Source organism: Lissotriton helveticus, chromosome 10, assembly GCF_964261635.1.
Source record: "Lissotriton helveticus chromosome 10, aLisHel1.1, whole genome shotgun sequence".
Lineage (NCBI taxonomy): Eukaryota > Metazoa > Chordata > Amphibia > Caudata > Salamandridae > Lissotriton > Lissotriton helveticus.
This window is the reverse complement of record NC_136071.1, coordinates 1030184895-1030202157: the sequence shown is the minus strand read 5'-3', so window position 1 is coordinate 1030202157 and position 17263 is coordinate 1030184895.

Genomic DNA, 17263 nt, shown 5'->3' with positions numbered 1-17263 from the left:
TTCGTGTAAAACAGTGCACACATCCTTTAGAACAGATTCTTCTTTCTCTCACATTGGCTAGAGACCATTGTTTTGATTGTCGTGGGCCTCACAGGGGTAGGGGAGACCTCAGAATTCAATAAATACTGTCAAGAGGTGTTAAAGACTATTGGCAGGTGTCGTGGGAAGATCTATTTATATAAATATGGGAGCCTGCAATCCCTGTAAAAAAGGGTCTCTAGTTTCCTTATTACAGGTGAATTCTGACAGCTGTACTCACCTGTATTAAAAACAGGTTGTTACCGCTCAACTGTAATAACTTATTACAGATGAGTTCTGACATCACGTCTCCTTCCAGAGCCAGCAGCAGAGCAGAAAGGGAGGTCACAGAAGATAATTAAAGCTGTGCTTAAAAAAACAAAAAACAAATGTGGTGTTTTCTTCCTCTTCTCTGTTTTACTATATCAACAGAGATAAACAGAAAGGAAATATTCAAGGAACACATTTTTTCCAGTCATTTAGGTAATAATTAAGTGTGGGTGGAGCAGGCGTAGTGCCTCTACGCAAAGTTCTACGAAGTTGGAAAATAACTCCTAGGAATTTTGCTCCACTACGCACCCTCCCTCCTCCTAAATGAATTATAATGTTTTTAAAAAGGCACTACCTGCCTCACCACAGTCTTTCTCCTTCCTCGTCCTCACTGTCCCTCTTCTTAGATAACCCGAAACATACCACGTAGGGGTTATTTAGGAAGAAGGACAGAGAAGACGAGGAAGAAGAGCGGCCATGGCGAGGAGGAGGCAGCCACGGCAGGTAAGTGCCTTTTTTAACCATTATAATTACTTTGGGAGGGTGGAGTGGCCGGCTAACTCTGCTCCACCATAGAGTCGAACTTTTTCCGAAGCTCCGCATTCGCAACTGAACACGGAGTAGGCAAAACTCCGGAAACTCTCCTGGCGGAGCGGAGTTACCCGCTTGGGGTTAGTAATAATGGGATAGATAACATCGTTCTACATGTTTCGACACATTCTGAGCTACAGCATTTTATAAAATCTGACTTGTATTCAACTGATTCTAATATATTTGTTTGCAGCAAAAATATAACTGCTTTTTGGTGTGTTTAATTTTGCAAAAGGAATTCTAGTTTTTTCCTTCCTGTTAGCAAACAACCTATTTCTTTCATGTGAAAAAGCACCACTCCAAACTTGAAGTGGTTTGTGACTGAGTGATGGTGTGACCGTGTATTATAAGGAATAAAATACCAAAATGCCATTTATTATAAGTATATTGCAAGTGACCTTAGAGTTCCATGACCATATAAAGGATCTCTGCCTTTGTTCTTGTTTCTCTGTATGACCGCAGAACTTCGCAGTGATTGCAATATCCTCATAATGTATGACTGAAGGTACTTTACCCTAAATATGTCTCACTTACAGCGTTCCCATGGAGGGTCTATTTTAGAACCACCCTTTACCATGAAGAACATGTCATAGGATTGACATTTCTGTGATCCAATCAGCCGTAGTCACTGGATGACATCTGAGCTCTGGTCTTGTTTGCTTTAAGTGCTGTGTCAACCTATCTTGAGAGCAGCAACTTCTGAATGTGATTTTGAAACAAGATGTTTTGCATTCTACATTATGAACTACATTATGTATTAGATCTTGAAAAACTGTCCACTAATGTTTTTTGAGGGCTTGGGGCAATTTTGGGACCGAAAGCTACAACTCAGCACAAATCAAGCAATCAAAATGGAAAGGCAATCTTACCTCAACCTTCCCATATTCACAGCATATAAGGAAATGTCTCTTTTTGCATAATCATCCCCAAAGTTTTGAACTGATGCTGCTGTTTTTTTGACTCTGAGAGTGGACTGAGGTAGTGCTTAATTTGAGCCGGTGGTTTCCGGCACCAGCAATTAATTGCCAACTCTGGCCCTTATGACAGCTGCCATATGGTGGTGCTGTTTCTGTAATGTAGAGATGAACAGAACAACAGTTGTTTATTAATCCAATATACATTAAGAACAAAAAACTGCCGACCACGCAATTCGTATAGCTCTAGGGGCCTCAAACAGTCTGAATTGCCACACTTGCATGAGTATGATGATTAGTAGCTGTGTAGATACTCTTATTGGCAGTCCTGGCAGTGACAATGGGTGGTGCTAACTGTGGTGGCTCCTGGCACTTATTTGTTTTACAGATTAAGTACTGGACTGAGGCCTGACCTCAGTGCCAGTGTTCTGACCCTAAATGAAATGAAATGAAATGAAATGAAATGAAAAAGAAACTTGATTGAGCGCACTGTGGCCAAGCGGCTTCCTGGCGCTGAGGGGTAGGGGTGAAGAAGTCGGATTCTACACTGCAGCCGGAGGAGCTAACCGGGGAAGGCCTGGAGAAAGAGAAAAGTTTTTAATGCTTTACGGAAGGCAGAGTAGGTAGGGATAGATCGGATGGATAGTGGAAGACTATTCCAAAACTGGGGGGCCAAAACCGAGAAACGGGTGCCGCCGGTTCGAGTTTTACTGTAGCGGGGGACTTGAAGAAGGAGTTGAGAAGATGAGCGAAGAGTCCGAGAAGGGTTGTAGGGGGTGATCAAGGAAACAATGAAAAGAGGGGCGGAATGAGTATAGGCTAAGAAGGCTAAGCATGCTAATTTGAAGGAAGAACGAAAGCGTACGGGAAGCCAGTGAAGGGACTTAAGAACAGGCGTGATGTGAGAGAATTTAGGGAGGTGAAAAATGAGCCGGGCGGCCTGATTTTGGATGGCCTGAAGCCGGCGCATTTCAAAAGCAGGGATACCGGAATAGAGGGCGTTCCCATAATCAAGACGGGAAGTGATGAGGGCTGTAATGATAGATTTGAGGGCATCGGTGGAAAAGAAACGGGAGATTTTACGGATGAGCCGGAGGGATAGAAAGCAAGATGAAATTACGGAGCTAACTTGGGAATGCATAGAGAGGTCATTACTGACCTTAATGCCTAGAGTGCGAACAGAAGGAACTGGGAGAGGAGGAGTGCCAAGAGAAAGGGGCCAGTGAGTTGGGGACCAGGGATTAGAGGGACCACCAGTGAGGACAAGCTCCGTCTTGTCGGGATTTAACTTAAGGTGGTTCGTGATCATCCAATCCGAAATAAAAACTAGGGTAGAACTGAAAAAGGAAGAGGAGTCAGGAGTAGAGAGATCAAAGATGAGCTGGAGGTCGTCAGCGTAGTTGTACACGGAGACCCCCAGCTCACGGAGAGAGAAAATAAGAGGGTAGATATAAAGATGAAAAAGAAGAGGGGAAAGGGAGGAACCTTGGGGGACCCCACACACGAGAGGGCGGGGGGGGGCGGAAAATCCAGCGAGCTGGACTGCCTGGGACCTATCCTGGAGGAAGGACTGCAGCCAGGAAAGTGCTACCCCTCTAATGCCGGCTGCGCTGACACGGTCGAGAAGAATGGCATGGTCAACCGTGTCAAACGCAGCCGACAAGTCGAGGAGCACCAGCGCCTGGGGGAGATTGGAATCAGCCCTTCCCTTAAGCTCGTCCAAGACAGCGGTGACAACAGTCTCGGTAGAGTGGCCCGGGCGAAAGCCCGCCTGGTGGGAGGCTAGGAGGCCATGCTTCTCAATGTGTGAGGACAGGCAGGATGTGACATAACTTTCCACAATCTTCCCCAAATAGGGAAGAAGGGAGATGGGCCTGAAGTTGGAAGGAGAGGAAGGGTCCAAGCCAGGTTTTTTTATTATGGGTAGAACAGTGGCGGTTTTAAAGGAAGAAGGAACCAATCCGAGGGCCAAGGACGAATTGAGAAGTGTAAGCGGAGGTCCAGGACAGTGAGCAAAAAGGGTTTGAAGTATCCGAGCCGGAGCGCAGTCAGCTGGAGAACCCGACTTGATCTTGACGAGCAGAGCAGAGAATTGTGCAACAGAGATGGGGGGGAAGTGATCTAACAAATAAGGCGGCGGAGGGGGAGCGGGGATGATCTGGGTTTGAGAGACTACGGGAATGTTAGCTTTGATGATGGTGATCTTATCAATAAAGTAATTATTAAGTGAAAGACAAAACGATAAGGATGGAGTGAAACTAACGTTAGTACGATCAGATGTGGCAAGTTGCTTTACAAGTGAAAAGATCTCTCTGGATTTATTTGAAGACCGGGCAACTTTTTCAGAAAAGTAATCTGATTTTGCCAAGATAATGGCTTTTTTATAACTGTTGAGCAGTGATTTATATTTGATTCGGAGGAGGGGACAGTAGTTGCGCCTCCAATGACGCTCCGATCGCCTAAGGTTAAGTTTAAGCTGTTTGAGTTCACTAGTGAACCATCTGTGGGCCTCATGGGGCCGCACAGATTTGATGTTTTTAAGAGGGGCGACGAGGTCACAGGAGGAAGAAAGCCAGGCACGAACAGCATCGGCTTGGTCTTCAAGGGGGAGATCCGTCATGTCGGGTACTGTGGAAGCCAGAGAAGAAGAAAGAAGGGAGAGATCTGTCTGGTTCCAACAGCGGGCTGTCAGATTTTTGGGGAGAGGGGTTTTTACATAAGAGGGAAGGGGAATAATAAAAGATATTAAAGAGTGATCCGACCAAAGACAAGGGAGAGTGGAGAGGACAGAAAGGGGGCAACGTAGGGACCAAATTTGGTCCAGAGTGTGACCCTTAAAGTGAGTGGGGGAAAAAATGTGAGGAGTAAAGTTTAGTGACTGGAGAGTTGCAGAGAAGTCTTTGGAAGCTAGACATTCTCTGGGGTCGTCGGGCCAGTAATTAAAGTCCCCTAGTAGGACAACTGACGAGTTGTTCACTGCCAAAGTGGCCAAGATATCTTGTAATAGGGGAACAAATTGAGGCATGGACCGAGGGGGCCGATAAACAAGTACGAAGGTGAGGGGGTCGATAAAAGAATAAAACAAAGAATATCTCTAATTGACTTCCACCCAGTTGAGATAACATTACTTACTTATAAGTTCCTAGTATATTTTTCCAGTGGTACCCAGGGTCTATAAGTTAAAGTGTGACACCAAGGCTGCAGCACCTATTGTGCCACCCTGGATGCGACAACGTGTAAACATGTCTCCCAGCCTGTCACCGCGGACTGACAGAGCAGTTTTAAACTTCTAATTCAACTTTGCCATTTAAACTAATGATAAAGCCTAAACCTCCATCGTTACTATATATAATTCACCCCTACAGCAGGCAGGCCTATCATTTCCTAAGTCAGGATGCTGTATGTCAAGGAATAGAACATGTATTTTGTATATATGTCTTTTTGTTCACCCTGTCACGCCTTTTACTGTAAAGCGCTCTGCTACCTTTGGGTCTTGTTAGTGCTATAGAAAACTTCTAAATAAATAAATAAATATATACTAACAGCAAAGCCCCCAAATTGTTGTTTTTACTGTGGAAACACTGATAGCCCTATTGGTGAGTTCAAAGTTACACGCTGACAACTCAGCTATGCTAACTTCTGAACAGGACTACTAAAGTTGATACTTTGGGGTATCAAAATGACGATTGCATTAAACCAGATGCATTACCCAATTCGAATTTAATGTATCCCTCCCTTCCTGCCCAGGAATGTCTATCAGAATGCAGATTAATGCGGATGAGTTCTCTGTCACACCCACCCTTTCTGTGTTTGTAGCTGTCTAGAGGGAATGCACAAAGTGTAGCTGTCACCCACCTCGACGTGTATTGGAGACAGTCTGCAGGCACACAGAGCTAAGTTAAGAGCAGAGAAATGTCCACTTTTATCAAGTTGGCACTCTGTTGCCCTAGTCATTCTGTGGCCACACGCAGATGTTCACCACAAGATAGCCTTCTGCTCTCCTGACCAACTCTCCCTGGCAGGAAGCCACACAGGGTGTGAGCCCAAAAGGCGGGCTTCAAAGAAGAAGCTGCCTTTGAAGGGCAAATTGTGAACACACATGAGACGCTCTGCTTTTTTTTTAGGTTGATGGGTTGGCACCGGGGAAATAGATGGAAGACCATTTTTTCCGTGGGCATGTAGTGCTCAGGTAGCTCCATACACCAATAGAGGAGTGGGCAGAATAGTGCAATCTGGGATAGCTAGATGCCACACATTGCAGGAAGTCATCATCAAGAGGAGGGGGTCCCATTAGCCCATTTGCTAGTAACCTCCTCACCCGAGGGCATTTTCAGGACATAAACATGACACTCAGACTTCAGATCACATCTGGACTGGAGCGAGGACAGAAGGACTGCCCTACTGATCCTTGACCTGGCAAAGAGAGGCTGCACCGAAAACTGGACCGTACCTGCTTATCCTTGGGCTATCTAAAAAAGTACAGTGGCTGTAGTGCCTGGCTCATAGAAAAGTTGTTTCGGAGTCCTAGACAGAAGAGTGAACTCCAAGATTCATTTGGCTGACTTCCTTTTACTACTCCAGGGCCACGAAAGCTGATGAAGCCCATTCTGATCAGTTAGGACCCACAATCACCTGATTGCCACTGACCGCCAAAGTGTAGCCCGGACGACCAAGTCCGGATGTTGAAAAGTTGCATCTGAGTCAGTCGGACATGGGAGAGTTGGAATGCAGTTTGTGGGCTCAAGACAGACACTAGCCTTCACCAAAGGGAACCCTTGTTTTCACTGTGACCTGAAACCAGTAGTCCAGTGGCAAATAGACATTTGCTGGAACAAAGAGAACTTCGAGGGACTTCGACCCCCGGAGGCCAAAATTGCCCCATCTGGACCGTGGGCTGAGGAGGTGCCACCATCCGAGGCATCTTCAGCATCCTATATTCCTTGCATCAGGACCACTCCATTGAAGTCTATTGTGCCAAGATAAGTCCTATTACTCCACATCCTCATTGGCTCGCAGACCTTCTGTGTTTCCCTGTTGCAGTTGTATTTTAGGAAGATATTAGAAAAGTCATCTGCAACCTTCCAGATTGCCTGAATTACTTCAATGCTAATCTGGTCTAGGAGAAGACAAACAGGAACAAAATGAGACTCTTAAGCAGGTGTGCAGTGCTCTGGAAGAGGAAAAACTGACACTGAACAGGACTGTGACTTCTACATACTGGACTTCGTTAATCTTCCTATTCATACTCACATTCTACCTGCAGTAAGATGACTACACTGGATACTGCTAGCTAGGTGCACCTCCTTCAAAGTAGTGTGCACAACACACCTGGCAGTACATGGAATCGGACTAATCTTCAAGAACATCACATTTGTAGCCAAGCAAGCCTTTTTCTTGGCTGGTGACTTTTATGATGAAACTTCACTGTATTAAAAAATGGAACTTGATTCTTGCAAGAAAAAAAAATAACATACAATTAGTGCATCCTTTAGCTAACTCCCAAAATAGGTTAGCAATTGCAATGGTCTCAAGAATACAAAGCAATAGGTTCTGCTTTGAGGAGGCAAAAACAGTTGCACACTTTGACAGTGTGATCATGTTATGGTTCCAAGCAATTTAGGTTTTTGCCATATGAAACAATGAAGTTAGAAACATTTCTTTATATATACTTTGACAGTTTAAGACAACTTGCATAAGAAACTTTCCTTATTTACTTATCTCCCAGTGTCAAATAATTTACGCAATACAGTAATTACCACCACATCAATGTATATTATTGTTTACAGATTGAAATTGTCCTGGATATTGAGTCAGTTTGGTTGGGAGCCAGTCTAAAACTGCCATTACAACACAATAACATGAATCTGGTCCTGACTCCGGACAGTGCCTCATTGTCCATACCAGCAGGAGCCTGACGAAACCTGGAAGAGAGAATTCACCAGCTGAGACAGACAGCCTCACTCTTATGTGAGTCTGCAATCATTTCCAATTATTCCTCCATGGAAAAAATGTTAGAAATGGGGTCTCCAGTCGGCAGAGGTAAGTACCCTGTCCAAGTAGGGACCACAATCCTGGTCTGGATGACAGCTATGTCATCCATATAGGGAGCTGAGAAGGCCCCCATAACAGCAAGTACTTGGTTCACCATCCTCTGGAGGGTGGCAAGGGCATTCTTGAGTCCAAAGGGCATCACACAGAAGTGGTAGTGTCCCTCTGGAGTGGAGAAGGCTGATCTCTCCATGGCACTTTCTGTTACCCTGATGTAAGATCAAAGGTACTTGAGTACTGGGCAGCCCCTAACTGGTCAATCTGCTTATCTGTCCTGGGGTGGATGAACATCAGTCTTTTTCCCAGAATTTAGCCTTCTATAATCCACACAGAACCACAGTTCTGGTGTGGTGCCTGGTGGGCAGTTTTTAGTACCAGAACCACAAGACTTGATCAGGTGCTATTGGAGGTTTCTATCACCCCCAACTCCAACATCCCAGTGACTTCACTCTCTCTTGATCCTGGCCCTCACCTTATCCAATACCCTGTAAGACATATTCTTAACAGGGAGGTTGTCCCCTGTGTCCACACCATGGGTAGACAGGTGGATAGTCCAAGAAACAAAGGAAAAAAGAGATCAGTACTGTTCCAACACTTGGCGACAGTCCCTCTGCTGAAAGGATCACTTCATCCACAGGCCCAACGTTATTCCTCATGTTCAAGAGGTCAAGGAAAGGTTCACTGTATGACAATGATGGCCCTGTATTAGAAAGACATTATGAGGAGATAACATCGCTTTAAGTAAAAGAGGACGTCTGGCTGAACCCCTGGAAGAAGTACCAAAAGTTTATCAGTGGTCTACTTTGAACAGAGTGAAAAAATATATACACTTAAAAATGTGTTTGTTTTTAACATTGATCTGTCCTGAGGAAGGTGTTTATAAACTCAGAACAAGACACCGAAACGCGTCGACATAAGGACTTCGTTTTAACCATTGTTTTTAAATTTGTTTTATATGTGCATAAGAATTGTGTATAAACATTATGTGGTTTTTCATATTATGACTGTATTATGATTATTTGAAGCATTATGAATACTATGTAAAAAAAATGTGTCTAAAAAATTATGAACTTAGGCTATATGCCTGTCTTTTAATAAAATCAAAATAGTATATGCAAGTTTGGGTGTGAATGTTATATACATAGGGGTTTATCTAAACTGTCTGACAAGGTCCTGAACATAATCACATTGAAGAACACAGAAAGGAACTTTCTTTTTGTTACTTATAAGTTTCTCTACATTTATTCCACACTGACTGCATATAAGCAGACATGAAGTTTGTGCCCCTGTCAGACACAAATTCCTTGAGGAAACCTTCTTCGGGTACATATCCCAATCAAGGCCTTTGCCATCACAGGTGCAGTCATGGTCCTCAGAGAGATTACCTCTGGGTACCTACTGGCATGACCTACCAGAACAGGGATACACCTGTTGCCTGAAGCAGTCTGGGGATCCATTGGCTCTACAATGTTGATGCCCATCCTCTCAAAGGGTATGTCAAAAACTGGCATTGGGTTGAGGAGGGCTTTTAGCCCTTGCCTTGTCTTCCCACTAGCCTGGCAGGTTACACAGGTCCTGCATAATACATCTGAGGATGTCCTGATCTTGGGCCAAAAGATATGTGGGAGAAGCCTTGCAAAGGTCTTGTCTTGACCCAGGTGTCCTGCAAAGGGAATCTCGTGAGCCAGCTTCAGTAGGAAGACATTGAGGGACCACCAGGGCCCTTTCTTTCCCATGCACCGGAGTCTCAGGCTTATTAATAAGGAGGTTATCCTGCCAGTATATGCGATAACTCCCAGAGACATCACCTGCTGGTTGGGATTCACCCTGTTTCCTTATGCCTTAAGGGTTGGCACCCCCTCCGCGCCCAACAAAACTCCTCTCCATTTGGTCCTCCTTCTACATGCCATCCAGCAAGTATCAGCGGGTCACCAAGGAAAGCAGTGCCCTCCTCAGTGGGCTCTGGGACAGTCACAGCAGGTGCCCTATCCACATCACTGGGAACACAGTCCAGGGTTGGCTTACCATGCCCTCTGCCTTGTCACTCTTTAGCAGCTGGCTGGGCCATTCTTCCAGGCTCCAGCCTTTTTTGACTCCCTTCCTGGGTAGCCATATACCTTGCCATTTCACAGATTCAATCAGGCAACCCCAACATCTCCACATGAGCCTTGAGCTCCACTTCTTTCCAGATAGTGCTCTCAGGTCATTACCAAACAAACAGAACCACAGGCATGACAGGGCTCACAGCAACTCCCACCCCCCACTCAAAGGGAACAAGGACTACTGGATAGTGACTCTGTTGTCAGCCACTACAACCTGGTGGAATGCATTTGGAATTACCTGCTTTGGAGACACCAGCTGACTCTTTACCATAGTCATGCTGGCACCTGTACCCCTCAGAGCCCAAACACCTTGCCCATTGATTGTGACCTATTGCCTACACATAATAGTATTTGAGGGCACATGGATCTTAGGAACCATCTCACTGTCACCAAGGTTCACTAGGGTAACCCAACTAAATTCCAGAACATTAACTGGGACAAACTCTTCCACAGCACTATACTAGGCACCCCTGAAGTCTTTCCTGTAGTGGGAGGTGGGGGTCTTTTGCACACTTGGGATCCCCCTTGTAGTGTCCATACTTGTAGCACTCATAGCACTTAATGGGCTTGGGCTCCTGACCCTTGTCAGGGTAGCTTTTCTGCTGGTGGCCAGACTGGGAATGAGAGCCAGGTCCTTTCCCCTGCGAGTTGTTTTAGAGGCCTTTAGATAACTCTGTCTTTTTATCTTCTCCCTCTTTCTTCAGTTGGATATCCTGGTCACCCTTTAGAGAGTCCCTCAAAATGCCTTCTTTGATACTCTGGCGTTGACCCAGATGTTTGCCTCCTTACCAAGTATCCTTGGGTCAGTTAACTTGATGCAGCTCTGCAAACAAATATCAAGCATGTACTCCTTCAAAATCAAGTTGTACAGCCCTGAATAATCATCAACCTTGATGTCCCTCACCCAGCCCCTCAATGCCTTGCTGGCATAATCCTAGAAATCCACCCATGTTTGTGATGATGTCTTGTTGCTGCCCTGAAAATAAGACTATGGGCCAGATGTAGGAAGCCTAATTCTGGTCGGTAACGGCCGAAATTACCAAATTTCGTCTGTTACTGACCGGAATTAGGCTTTTCAGATGTAGGTAGCCAAATTATAGGATTCGGTAATTTACCGAATCGGTAACTTAAGGAATCGGTAAATTACCGAATTCTTAACATACCGATTCGGTAAATTACCGAATCCTTAATGTAGAGAGCACTTAAGTGAGTGCTTTTTACATTTAAGGATTCGTTATTTACCACCAACTATTAGTTTGTAGTAAATTCCGAATGCCTTTTAAAAAGCAATTTTGTGCTTTTTATTCAGTGCCATGTGGCAGACATGACTCTGAACTCACCAGTGCCCACTGTAGGTAATACTGCCACCATTGCTGTTGCTGGCCCCCACTTGTAGGGCTTTTATATCCAACTCTCTGAGGTTTAACTTATAGAATATCTCACTCTCCTCCAGAGCCAACCTCCTTTCCTCAAGAGCTTGTGCTTTCTCCAATTTTAGTTTACCAAGCGTTTCCTTCTGCTCTATCTTGGCAAGCTCTAGTTTAAGTTTTCTTCCTCCCTCCTGTCTGCCAGCTTCTCTGGGTATAGGTTATTTGAAGAGACACTGCTCACTTCTCTGGCAATCATTACTGCTCCTGGCAAGTTGTTGACCCCCTCCACAGGCATTGCCATGGCCATTTCAGACTCCTAAATCAAGTCACCCTCCTAAAGAATCTCCTGTTCCTCCTCCTGGATGTCACACCCTGCAACCTACATCACTGTCCAGGCCCTTAAAGCTTTCTGCACCTCTACCTTCCTGGTAAAGCCCCTTGTAAAAACTTGAAAGACCTTGCAGAAATCTTTTAGTTGCTGTACAGTGTAGCATTCTACCCTGACCAGCTCAAACGCATTTCCTGCAGGTGCAGGCGTTGCTTCTTCAGAGAGAGACATAATTTAGCAGAAAAATCAAAAGGCCAATCAGGGAGAAATGAAAAAGGATTGAATTAGTCTTAGGTATAGAGTTGTAGTGAACACTGAATTACAATATGCTACTGCACAAACATAAGTCCTATCCTCACCGTTGATCACCAATGTTAGAAATGGAGTTTCTGGTTGGCAGAGCTAAACACCCTGTCCAAGCAGTAACCACCACTCTAGTCAGGGTAAGCTAGGTACACACTTTAAATTAACCTGTGTTCACCCTCTTGTGGCTTGGCACAGATCATTCAGGCCTATTTAAAGAGGCAATGTGTAAAATATTCATGCAACACACACACACAGTAACACAATGAAATAATCACAAAACATACTCCACACAGGTTTAAAAAATGAAAGAATATGTTTATGAGAAAATCAAGATCAAAACTACAGAACTAAGAAATTACAGCTGACCTTCATGCATGGGTAATTTAGTTAAATCTTCTGCTAGAGCCAGACACAGGTCTGATTCGTGGAGACTGGTGGACGGCAAAATTACCATGCATGCAGAGGCAACTCTATGCCCACTTAGCAATTTGAACTCTGGGGTTTTTGGGCCAATTATTCACAATCTAGTATTAGCCTACTATCTTGGAATCTGACAGGAATTTCATCAAAATTGGTTGATCCTGATTGGGTGGCGTATATTGGTGGTCATGATGTTTGCATGTTCCAAGAGACCGGAGGAACTGAAAAAGTGTTTGTTGATGGGTTCATCACTTTTGGTGTGGAAGCAAACCCCCCCGAGTGCTATGGAAGGGTAATTGGGGGAATCATGTATTTAGCTCATACACTTTATCAAACTGTCCTGACTTGATGGGAATTAGTGTTACTCTCCCCACAGGGTTTAGTTTGTTTTTATTAACATATATGTAAGAACGATCTTGGCGAGTAATGAATCTACCACTTTATCTATTTTGAAAAAACTTTTAGACTTTTTATATTCAAATACAAAAATAGTATTGACTGGTGAGTTTAATACATCCTTTGATCCTTCCTCATATATCAATGAGATCATAGAAGAGGAAGATGAAATGTGGGGCATTCCATCATTAACAGGGAACCCCAGGGTTAATCTTTCAGCCACAGCACTCAATTTAGCCTCTCTAACGGTTGGCAGAGGGCTGAGGGAATGAAACAGCCGTACCACTTCTGATTCAGATTGAGCCCCTACTTTCAGGAGAGGTTCCCATACAAGTGTTATTGATTTCATTATCCTAGATGTGAGATTGTGGCCACTCCTGATAGATATGAAAGTGGATCGGCGACCAAATAGGGACCATGACTCCTTGAATTTAATACTAACTGGGGCATCCCTGCAATGGAAAACAAATATATTTTACACATTAGTGCCGGAATCCATATTAGCTAGTAGTTGGCGTTATGTTCAAATGATTTATCCAATCAAAAACCTCTGACCCAGATATGTGGGTCGTTTGTTATCTTCCTAACAAACTATGTAGGGTTAAGTGAAACAGAAATCCCAAATCTTTAAACATACATAGTTTGTTAATCAAAGAGCTTCAAAAGGTATTTTATAAAGATGTGGTTCTCAAGAAACCAGCCTTGGGTGAAGAGGTAAAATTGTATGATCTCGCCTGCAGACAGGCTATGTGCTCCTTGAGGTTGGCTGTTCTAGGTTTGGTTTAAGCGTAGCAAATTTGCAATAAGGGTAACCTAGGGAATATCTTCATTTTTTAAATCCCTATGAGATCTGTGACAAACAAGATTGTGGTTCTTCTTTTATTTGTTTGCACACAGCTCAAGTCTATTTTTGCACTACTTGTATATATGAATGGATTTGAAGTTGTATTGATTTTATTGTATGAATTAGCCACTTGTTGTTTTACACTGTATTTTTAATGTTATATATTGTTATCAAATCTTGTATGCAAAATGTGATGGTGCATGGATACCGAATAAGGTATTATTACTGCAGGTCCTGGGTATATGGTATACCACTTTACAAGGAACTTACAAGTAAACTAAATATGCCTATCAGGTATATACCAATGTCACCATCTTTTAAGGGAGAAGCACATGCACTTTAGCACTGGTTAGCAGTGGTAAAGTGCTCAGAGGTCAAAGGCAAACACAAAGATATATCAAAAAGTGGAGGTAAGCAGGCAAAATGACCACCCTAAGGATGACTGGTCTAACAGTATTTATGTAGCACAAACCTAGCCAAAATGTAGCAGAGGACTGTATATGGTCAAAGGCAAGCTTACCGTTGGTGAGTAATAGAAGCTGAAGCTAAGATGTGGATGGTAATGTCTTGTGAGATAGTGTTTTTTAAAGAGGTCAATCTTCCACTCTTTCCTAAATTAGAGGAACATTGGGGTGGCCCTGATGGACATGAGGAGGTTGTTCTAGACCCAGTTCTTGAGTGCATGGAAAAGGCCTGTTATCTAGTTTTGTTCATACTTCTTATTCTGCAGCCTGGAGGTGTCCTAGCTGAAGGTATGCCAAGAACCACCAGAGAGTCTGCAACCAACTTGTCTGCAAAATAAGTGGTGGTGTTGGTTGTGATCACTTTTAAAATGATGCAGCTAGTTTTGAAGATGGTGCAAGCTGACAAGGGAAGCAATGACGTTTCATCAGGGTGGGGTGATGTGATCTTCGTTCTTCAGGCCCTGGATGAGATGTGCTTTAGCATGTAGGATGCCTCTAAGGGGTGGCAGTGTGCAGTCTTGGAGGCCATGGACTAGGGCATTCCCACTATCCAGATGAAAGAGTATAAGAGCGTGAAAAGCAGTTCTGTAGTCTCTTTCAGGAAGAAACAGTTTGACTTTCTTTAGAAGAGAGAGTGAGTACTAGGCTGTCTTTGTTTGTTGGCAATGTGCTCCTTGAAGAAGAGGGTGGTGTCTAGGGTAAATCCAAGTGATTTAGCATTCTTTGATAGTTAAGGTTCAAAACCATCAAGGTTAATTTCATTGAGTCAGGTTTGTAGTGTATCTTGTTTGTTGTTCTAAGCAAATAATAGGACATATGTCTTGTCAGGGTTGTGTGTTTGCATGAATCTATGTGTTTTTGTTTTCTTTTGTGTAGTTGCCTCTGCACATTTGGTGCTTTTTCTCTGTATAAATAAGGCCTGGATTGCATTTCTGAAGCATCAAAAGTGTGCAGCAACATTGAAGTATTTTTCGGAATAAATATGGATTACAATGATTAACATGGTTAAATGTGGTTTCTGAATGTTGGATTCTTTAGATTGAAAGGTTGTATAGCTGTAGCGGCTTAAGTCTGTGAGGTAGCTACCCACCAGCTTGGATTGTTCACTTTTTGCCAGTGCTATGAGGACAGAGCATGTGTCAAGCCAGCACGCTAAATCTTTGCCATTGAGCAGTAGCCGAAAGGGAGACTAAAAACAAAAAAATGGAGTGTATCCTATCACTTCACACATATTAATTGACTGTCCTAACCGATGGGTTGCACCCCACAATGAAAAAGTGAAAAGAAAATGAACAAGCATTTACAATGCAACGGTTTCGCCTTTGCAAAAGTTAGAGCTATTGGCATTGTAAATGACAACATTTTTATTTATGTGTTGGTTTTGAAAACAGATAAATAAATGGCATTGTCATTTACAATGCCAATAGCTTAATCTCTCGCAAATGCCACACACACACCCACAGAGAGCCCCCCACACAGAGCCCTCCCCACACACAGAGCCCCCCCACACACACACACAGAGCCCCCCACACACACACAGCCCCCCAAACAGCCCCCCACACACAGCCCCCCACACACTGAGAGCCCCCCCCACACACTGCTGCTGTTTACAAGGAGGGGCCGCATCAACCGAGAGGGTGACATAAGAAATCCATTGAACTAATCCGACGAGCGCTGCCTGGAAGTGTTTAATGTTTTTTCTCAGTTTGTGGAAAACAACTAATATTGGGTCACTGGATATTTAAAAATAAAATAGATGCAGACTTCTTTTTTTTTTACTATTTCTCAAGCGACTTGCCAGCTGAGATGTGAGTGTAGGGAAGCGATTTTTGGGGGACCAATCTAGAAAGTGGTGGGCAATACCTGTTCTATGGCATTGAAGGATTGGTCCTCAGACATAAGCGTGCTCTTTTGGCCTGATTGAGGACCCGTAGACTTCTAGCTGTGGGAAAACATTTGTATGACGGGGCCCACCGGTTGCCAAGATGGACATTGTCAGGCGCTGGAGTAATAAGGAGGCTCTTTCAAGAGAGGCTCTTTCGATAGTGGTATCGAGAGATGTATGCCCCTAGAGCAGGGTTCTCCAAAGTTGGTCCTGGAGGGCCACGTTGTGCCAGATTTTAAGAACTACATTTATCTAAATGGAGATATGCTAAAAATCTGGAATCTTTCCAGGACCGACTTTGCAGAACCCTGTCCTGGATGTTCCGGTATACCGAACTACAGGTGGCCCAACCAAAGCACGGTTAAATACTCTGCAATCGAACCCACTGGGACTTTACATTCAGGAGCCATGGATTGAAAAACAAAAGGTTTAACTTGAAAGTGTACATTAGCACATCCTCAGTAGCCACGTTACACATTTGTTTTCCAACACTACAACATCCTTTGCCCCCTTTCCTTACATTTGCATGCCTGCCACCACTCCTCTGTCATGTCTGCGAAGTCTCCAAGTCCTGTTTTCCCAGTTTCAGTGTTTATGTTCTGAGAGCTATGTAAATCTTTCCGAGACTTTCCCTGGAAATGCACCATCATCGCCACTCCTGCTGGCAGTCAGAGCAAGAAGACAAACATTGGATGGGCATAAAATCTTGAACTTCCTCTTCAGAGAAGGAGGGTGGTATACCTGTCGAGCACTGCGGCCATGTTTCCACCCCTAGGGCTTCAGGAACACCAAATCCCCACTTTAAATTCTCCAAAGCGCCTCGAGGCACCCTGGTTAACAATGAGAGCTATACAAATCTAACTAATCACTTAGATATGTACAGTACAAGACCTGCAATAATGAAGTTTTAGATCGAGAAAAAGACAATGTATTCTCCTCCCAACAGCCCAAACTTTCCAGTGGAAAAGCACGGTAAGTCTACCTCCTGCTGGCAGTGTCAGCAGAAAACCACATATTGAATGGGCAAGTCTGCAGCATCGCGCGCACTCGCTAAATTATCTTAAGGGCAACAAGCGAGTTGACTGGTAGATGGAGAAATACACAAACACAGCAACGACGACCATAGCCATAAATAGGGCACAAACTCAAATATTAACACATACCTAATACAATTACAACCCATACATTAAAAAACGCACCTTCTCCCCACCGTCCAAAACCGGTCCTTGAAAGACACGGGAGCTGGCAGTCTCAACAGAAAGCCAAACATTGAACGTATTGTACTCTACTGTAAACATTTGATGGCC